Source organism: Halichoerus grypus, chromosome 7, assembly GCF_964656455.1.
Source record: "Halichoerus grypus chromosome 7, mHalGry1.hap1.1, whole genome shotgun sequence".
Taxonomy (NCBI): Eukaryota; Metazoa; Chordata; class Mammalia; order Carnivora; family Phocidae; genus Halichoerus; species Halichoerus grypus.
This window is the reverse complement of record NC_135718.1, coordinates 61,863,156-61,872,216: the sequence shown is the minus strand read 5'-3', so window position 1 is coordinate 61,872,216 and position 9,061 is coordinate 61,863,156.

The following is a 9,061-nucleotide window of genomic DNA, read 5'->3' as shown; positions in this document are numbered from 1 at the left end:
CTGCTGGCTTAGTCATTCAGGGCCTACTTCTGGAGCTGGAGGGGAGTGACCAGACAACCGGATTGCTACTGGATAGGAGATGAGCAAAACAGATGAGGAATCAGCACAATGTGCCATCCAGGACTAAACCTAACCTTTGTACATCACCCTTAACATACCAGCCTTACATAAAACCTTGCCGTATCAACACTGTGAGGATCTGACTTTTAGGAAACATGAGCTTGGGCTATGACCATCTGCTACACTATGAAATCCAGAATATGAAGGTTTCTTTTCATATCTTAGGAGGGGTTGTGAGTAGAGGAGGTGAGACTGTATTTATTTTATTTATCAAGCACTGTTCCAGTTTCTATGGCGACATAAGAAGTTATCTCAAAACATAGTATCTTAAAATAACAATGATCATTTATTATGTCTCACTGTTTCTGTGGATAGGGAATGCGGGCCCCGAGTCGGTGGGCATTTCTGGCTCAGGGTCTGCCCTGTGCTTGCAGTAATTAGATGGTGGGGCCTGAGTCATCACAGAGGATGCTCTGCTCACTCCAGGATACCTTCAACAGCTGAGGCTCCTTGGCCATCCCTCTGTCCTTGTGTGGTCTCTTCATATGACCCCTCCAGTGTGGCAGTCTATGGCAGGGATCCCAAGGTGCATGCGCGCGTGCGCGCGCGTGTGTGTGTGTGTGTGTGTATCTATATACATATATACAGAGAGAGAAAGAGACAAAAAGATAAGCAGACCCATGTGACCCAGACACGGAAGCCAGCAGCTTCCCTTCTGCGTCCCTGTGTTCACCAAGGCAACATAATGTCCCACTGGGTCAGGAGGAGGAGAAACAGACTGACTACCTGTTATTAGGGAACATTTTATTTATTTATTTGAGAGAGAGAGAGCACACACAAGCATGAGCAGGGGGGAGGGGTAGAGGGAGAGAGAGAAACAGGCTCCCCACTGAGCAGGGATCCCGATGCTGGGCTCGATCCCAGGACCCTGGAATCATGACCTGAGCCAAAGGCAGACACTTAACTAACTGAGCCACCCAGGCGCCCCAAGGGAATGGCAGGGTTCTTGATAAAAAAAAAACCACTGTGTCTGTGTACGGACAATATAATCTGCCACACTCAGAGCGTTTGTATACCCTGCAGTGCTCTAAGTGCGTTACAAATATCAACTCACTTAATGAGCTGGGTACTAGGCTTCTTTTTGCAGAAAGCAGATGGCGTGTTCATATGTGCTTGGTCCTCACTGTTGCAGCACCTAGTAGCTCAACTTCCAAATGCCAAGACTGGGCCTGAGACTGTCTGCCCACTGTGTTCTGGCATGCCGCATATGTTGGGCAAGAAATATCCCCTAGGAGTAGCCATCAACTAGTCATCAACAGGAATTAGTGTATACATTCTCTGGCCCCCTTGCCCTTTGGTTGGCAGGGCGTGGATGTCATTCTGGGGCACATGTTCTAGCCTGACCTCCCAAGTTCCCCAGGGGGGTTAAGCTCCAATGGCCACAGTGGTGACCTGCATGGTAATACAATTCAATCAGCTGCCGTCCTTTCCCTGTCATCTTCCCATCACTACTACTTCCTACCCATACCTCCCACATAAACTAGGTGGATTTGAAACTTTGGTGGGGGGAACCCAAACTAAGACTTTTAACCAGCCCAAGATCCCTCAGCTAGGACTTCAATTCCAGATTACAACTTCAAGTAGTTTTGAGAAACCCTTTCTTAGCACCTTAAACTATGTGACATTAGAGAAAAGGCAGTACTGAAGAAAATAAAAAGCCCTGGGAGAGGAGATGGAAAACATCCATTTCAGACCCTGGATGCTCCAAGGTTACATCCGCCAAACACTTATCGAGCTTCCAGTGTGAGTCAGCCATTGCACGAAATGCTAGAGAATCACAACTAGCTTGATTCTGGGACGGACATAAAAACTCCTGGCCAAGCTCGCCCTCAAGGCCATGGTGGGAACCATAGTAAAGCTTTTAGATGAGAAAGGCTGCCTCCGGTGTAAGACTCATTTCGGTAGCTCTGGGACTTCGGCATGACCCATTACGAGTGAACTAGGGTGATTGTGTCAGGCGGCTCTGGTGGCCATAACAAAACGCCACAGACTGTGTGGCTTACACAACAGAAACTATTTTCTCACACAGTTCTGGAGGCTTGGTCCAAGATCAAAGTGACAGCCAGTTCAGTCTCTGGTGAGGGATCTCTTCCTGGCTAACACGCAGCATCTTCTTGCTACACCCTCACATGGGGGGAGAGGGTGGGAATGAGACAGAGAGAGAGCACGCACAAGAGAGCGAGCTCTCTGATGTCTCTTCTTTTAAGGGCACTGATCTATCAGATCAGCCCCAGCCCCACCCCCACCCCTGATGCCATTTAACCTTAGCTACTTCCTTATAGGCTGTATCTCCAAATACAGTCACATTAGGGCTTGAACGTAATTTTGCAGGCACTCAGTTCAGTTCATAGCAGTGAGATTCTGGTAGATTTCTGCAGGTGCGCCCACCTCTTAAAGCATTTTGCGTTTGGTTTAGTTCGCAATCATAATCATTACCGGTGGCAAGTTAACGTGGAAGCACTTATGACTACAAAAGATAGTTTTAAAATGTAAAGGGCATACATATTGTGTGATTGGATGGCCCAGTACCCCATCTTCAACTACCTCCCAGGGCAATCCGTGCTGCTCCACTTGTGGGGGGGGGGGTGCAATCTGCGTTAAAGAGCCTTCGTTAAAACATCGCCCACTTTTCCCCAGAATCCAAAGTTGTTTTCCTAGCAACATGCCATCTCACTCTCCAGTCTTCTGAGTGATACCTGTGTAATAAAAAATAAATTAGAAGCATGCTGCTTTGGCCAAACAGCTGGATTTCATAGCTGCTAAACAAACCAGCACAATCTTGGACTTTAAGCCAAAAACTCTGATTGGTGAATCTCATCATTGTCCCTTTTCTCTCTCTTCATAGACTAATCAACAATCATTTATTTTATAATGACTGAGGAGTTTCTAGGTGTGAGGCATTGTGCCATCTGCTCTTCATAGGGCTGTGCTTCCAGCAGCTAACAGAAATGAGAAGAGGTGAAAAGTCAGTAGGACCAGGCCTCAGTCGTGGACCTGTGGACGCCCTGTCCGTACTCACCTGGCTGCACCTGTGAGAAACCCTTTACCATGTTCTGGCAGCTTCTCACTCAGGTGTCTGTACTGCTCTTCTCTCTTCCTGAGGTTACCTCTGACCCCACTGGGGGCAACCCTCAGTCAATGCCCAGCCTCCCTCACTCTGATGGAGGATTCTGAGGTAGATCAGTTTCCCAGAGAGTCCTCAGAACGATTGTGCACAAGTGGTAGCCCACATTTGAACAGACACTTTATTGACTTCTCTCCCTTCTTTGTCTCATCTTCCACACTTTGTCATATGTTGGTTCTAGGATTCGTTTCCCAAATTCACTGCCGGAACCCAAGCCTTTGTCCTGGCAGCTTCTTTTGGGGAACTCAAACTGAGACCATCATTTACTGAGGTCAGCAAGTACCCAGCACGTGTGCCACCCTCTCCATTCCAGTGCTCTTGACAGACATGCCTATGGACCATGGCTTCTTCCCACTGAATCAGGAAAACATCTTAGAATTCTCTGAGCAGCCAGCAGGAGCTGACCAGTATTGGCATGTGGGATGAAATCCACTTCCCATCCCAGCCATAAAGAATAAATGTTAAAAGAGCAGTAGTCAGGAAATGTTTTAAGAGCTTAGGAGCAGGAGAGTTGGACTGTGGTGGGCTAGAGAGAAGAGAAAGTATCCACGGTGGTAGGACCTGTACTGAACCTTGAAAAATCGCCACGGTCCTGACAGAGCTTCCTGGGTGGTGAATAACAAACAGGATAGATAGGGAGATGTGCCCAGTATGTTCTAAAAGCAGAGGATCTAAGCAATAGAGGAGTTTATATTGACTCCACTAGATGGATTATGTCTAAGATCTTGAGAATTTTTTCCTACAAAACACGTGTAGGTTTTAGTTTCTTGATCTCCCTAATTCCGGTGATTTTGATCTTCAACCAACTGGATCCATTCATCACCCTGTATCAGACTTTGAAACTGCCCCTCTACAATCTTGAACTCTGAATGTTGTCTTTCTTCTAAATTCCTCTCTGACTCTTTCCTTCAAAGTTCTTACCTCCTCCTATCAACCCCCATAATGATGGCTCTAAATTATGAAGATGGTTCAGAAATTTCTGTCTATCCTTCACTTCAGTTACTCGATGGATATTTCCAACTGGTTGTCTTAACAGCCACTCAAAGTCCACATGCCCCAAGTCAAACTCATCTTTACCCACAAAACAGGCTGGCTTGCTGCTTCCCTAGTTTTCTGAAGGGCGCCACCATTCCTCTCTCTATCAACCATGCTCTCGAAACCCAGGAGGAAAGAAAACAAATCTAAAAAGAATGCCAGGCTAACCCACCCCTCCACCTCCCTCCCCTCTAAAACCCTCAGTTTGTTTCTCAGAGTCCATAGTCTCTCATGATTCATCTCTCCCTCCGATTTCCCCCTCTTCATTTTTTACTTCCTTCTCCTAATGTCCTCCATGCTATTCCTTATGTTCCACAAATAAGTGAAACCATATGATAATTGACTTTCTCTGCTTGACTTATTTCACTTAGCATAATACCCTCCAGTCCCATCCATGTTGATGTAAAAGTTGGGTGTTCATCCTTTCTGATGGCTGAGTAATATTTTGTATATATGGACCACATCTTCTTTATCCATTTGTCTGTTGAAGGGCATCTCGGCTCTTTCCACAGTTTGGCTATTGCGGACATTGCTGCTATGAACATTGGGGTGCATATGGCCTTTATTTTCACTACATCTGTGTCTTTGGGGTAAATACCCAGGAGTGCAATTGCTGGGTCATAGGGTAGCTCTATTTTTAATTTTCTGAGGCACCTCCACACTGTTTTCCAAAGTAGCTGTACCAACTTGCATTCCCACCAACAGTGTAAGAGAGTTCCCCTTTCTCCACAACCTCTCCAACATTTGTTGTTTCTTGCCTTGTCAATTTTTGCCATTCTAACTGGTGTAAGGTGGTATCTCAGTGTGGTTTTGATTTTAATTTCCCTGATGGCTAATGATGATGAACATTTTTTCATGTGTCTGTTAGCCATTTGTATGTCTTCTTTGGAGAAGTGTCTGTTCATTTCTTCTGCCCATTTTTTGACTGGATTATTTTTTTTGGGGTGTTGAGTTTGAGAAGTTCTTTATAGATCTTGGATACCAGCCCTTTATCTGTAGTGTCATTTGCAAATATCTTCTCACATTCTGTGGGTTGCCTCTTTAAAGGGGGCACGTACTGCATGGAGAACTGGGTGTTATACAAAAACAATGAATCGTGGATCCCTACATGAAAAACTAATGATGTATTTTATGGTGACTAACATAACATAATAAAATAAAATTAAAAAAAATTTCAACTAAAAAAAAATAAAATAAATAAAAAGAATGCCAGGTACCACGCTACTTATCATCACCCCGTAGTCTCATTTAATCCTCACAACAGGCAAGGAGGTAGACAATACTGTCTCCATTTTTAAGTGAGAAAACAGAGGCTAAGAGGAGTTAAAGAATTTGCTTGAGATTGGAAAGTAGAGCTAAAAATAGCTTTAAAAAATAGAGCTGGGATTCAAACTCAGGTCTGTTTGACTCTAAAGTTTGTGTTCTCATCATTCTTCTCAAGATCTTTTATTTTCCCCTGAAATAACTCTTGCCTCTGTCTATCCCTTCCATTTCCCTGCTACCACTCCCATCTAATGTCACACCCCATGGGCGAGTCTCTATCAGGTCTCCCTGCTCATAACAGCCGAGGGCAGCAGGTACACACAGCATAGCAGTAGGTGCGTGCTATGGGGAGACTGATGTTCAACCTGCCTAATGCATGGTTTCTGGCCTCAGAAGAATGTACAACTCAGCAGAGACTATAGGAGAGAGATGGTGGGAGGACTGTGAGAGGAAAGGGTAGGAGGTGGAGAGAGGGGAGAAAGGAATTGGGTGTGGGCTAAGGAGAGAATCTGCCAGTGTCATGGTTTGCTATGGAAACCTTTGGTTGGCTCTGCCCCCAGTCTATTTCTGGGTACTCTTCCTCACCCCTCCCTGCTCTCCACACAGGTACAACATGGGCAACCATGATTGTAAACTAGGACCTCCTTCCCCTAACATCATCCTAAATGTGAAACCAAGCAGCCTAAAGAAGCTCTTCTAGATGGTGTTTGTGAACATTGGTTGGATTTCTTTTTAATATTACTAGCTAACATTGTCAAGCTCTTACTCATGGGCTAGACTCTGTGCTAAGCACTTTCTAGGCATTACATTATTTAATCCACACAACAACCGCATTCTGCAAAGAGGTGGGTTAGGCTCACAAAAATGTACCTGGGGTCCCAAGGTTGAGACTGCCAGCTCTAGGACCCTGTATACTTCACCACTATGTTAAAGTGACAATCCAGCATATCCTCCAAAAAAAAAAAAAAAAAAAAAGGTTTTTGTCACAAAAGTAATATAATCATACTGTGTGTGTGTATTTGTGTGTATGTGGTCATTATAAAGTATAGATAAACAAAAGAAAATAAAAAATCCTATTACCTCACCATCCAGGAATAACTACTGTTAACAGGTTGGTAAATATGCCCCTGGGCTTCTCTATGCCTATACACACTATTCTTCTTTAATGAAAATAGAATTATACAGTGCAGATAGTTTTGTAACTTTTGTTCATAAAACAGTGTATTGTGGATTTCTTTCTTTATCATTAAAATAGTCTTCTAGGCTACAGGAGGCTGTATAGAGCTGCTATCTTTTCTTTGAATGGATGTACCACAACTTATTTAACCAATCTTTATTATTAGACATTTAAGGTTTGGGTTTTGTTTGGTTTTTCAGCCTTGTACTTTTGTAAGTAATTCTGTGATGGACACCCATATGGTCAAAGCCTTCCAAAAAGGCTCATCAGAGCCTCCTCCAAATCCCTCAACACTCTGCAGCTGGAGGGAACATGGCTTTGGCACATAGCGCCTCATCTGTTTGGAGTGCTCCTCCTCACTCTCCACTTACAACCTCTCAAGTCTCTGCCAAAATGTAACTTCTTCAGGAAGCCTTCCAAGACTTCCTGGTTGGATCCGGACTGGATCAAGTCCCTTGGTTGTTTGTGCTCATGGACCCTACATAGTTCCTTTGTTGCACTTAACATATTTGTGATTCACTAACCGGTCATGTAATTCTTTGTCTAATGGCGATCTTCCTTATTAGATTATTAGTTAGTTCTGTGAGGGCAGCATCTGTGACTCATTTTTCACTATGGTATCCCCAGAGCAGAGCAAAGGCATGCAGTAGGTACTTAGTGTCTTTGAAAAAATAAATGAATGAATCTTTGTGGACATCCTTAACTATTGTCTTGAGTAAAGCCAAAGCATGGCTCAACTGACCAGCACATTTTTATGATTTTTCATACCTTGTTCAATTGTCCTCCAGAAAAGCAGTGATTCCTATCCCATCATTAGTGTGTACGTACAGTGCAGGTCTCCCTTTTGTGCGCCTTCAGACAAACTATCATTTATTTTTTGAAAGCCAGTTAAAAAATGACTGCCAAATTACATCAACAGTATTGAAGTTGACCCCAAAATCAAGTTATGTATAGATAGTATGGTCAGTTACTATTTTACACAATGTACTCTGACTCCACAGAGCAGATCTTTCTCCTTATGTATTTATTATGACTGTATGATATTAGTTCTACTCTCAGATCCTAGGTTACCTGATTTTTACAATGATAACTAACATTTGCTGGGGACCCACGCATCAACACACCATGCCCATGCTTTTCCTGCATTGTCTTATTTAATCTATGCACAGCCTTAATGAGATAAATATCATGATGACTCTCAATCACAGATGAGTAACTGAGGCATAGAGAGGTTAGGTAACTTGCTTGAGGTCACACAGCTAACCAGTCATGGCATCAATATTTGAACGCACATAGCCTTGATTCTAGAACCTATATTCTGAGCTAAGCATTATACAGCTTCCAGTTTCAACAAATAGCCCCTACCTTTTTCGATCCCACTCTAAGCTGCCTTGAGTCAAAAATATCTTGGGTCCAAAATTATTTCAAAATTGTCCTTCTAGAGATAATTTAAGGACCTACTATCTGCCATACACCTTATATCAACTCATTTTCAGTACTTTTATTTCAGTGTTATTATTATTACCATTTTACAGACGACAGACTGAGGCTCACATAAGTTATGTAACTTGCCCATACGGCTAGGAAGCAGTGGAACCAAAATCTCAATCAACAACCTATAACTCCTTGCCGGTTTCCCCAGCTGGCTCCCAGCTATTACATGTTGTTTATTCATTAACCATTTTTTTTTTTTTAGCCAAGACTTTTATGAAATAAACTCATCTGCTGGAAAAAAGTACTTGAATAAGAGAGAGAAGATTCTAGTTCCAGTGTTGCCGCTGACTAACTCTGTGATCTTGGGCACAGAGGAATCATGAGCTGTAAAGACCCTTCTACTTCTGGGGGTGCCTGAGTGGCTCCATAAGTTAAGCGGCTGACTCTTGATTTCCGCTCAGGTCATGAACTCAGGGTTGTGAGATGGAGCCCTGCATCAGGCTCCACGCTCAGTGATGCATCTGCTTAAGATTCTCTCCCTCTGCCCCTCACCCCCACTCACACACACTCTCTCCCACTCTCTCTCGGTAAAATAAATAAATAAAACAGATAAATAAAAAAGCCCCTTCCACTTCTAAACTCTGCAACCCCATGCACTGGGCAATGGAAAGAACATCAACTCTGACCCCAGAAAGATCTGTTTTCAAAATGTGGCTTGCCGCTTCCCAGCTGACGGATCTTGGTCATGATGGTTAAGTGTTTTGAACTTTATTTTCCTCGACATCGAAATGGAGATAATAGGTTCCTTGCTGTATAATTATGAGGATTAGAGCTAGCACACGGCACGATTCCTGTAGCGTGGCTGGCGCCCGGGAGGAGAGGGGCGCTGGCGGCAGTGCCCGCTGTGC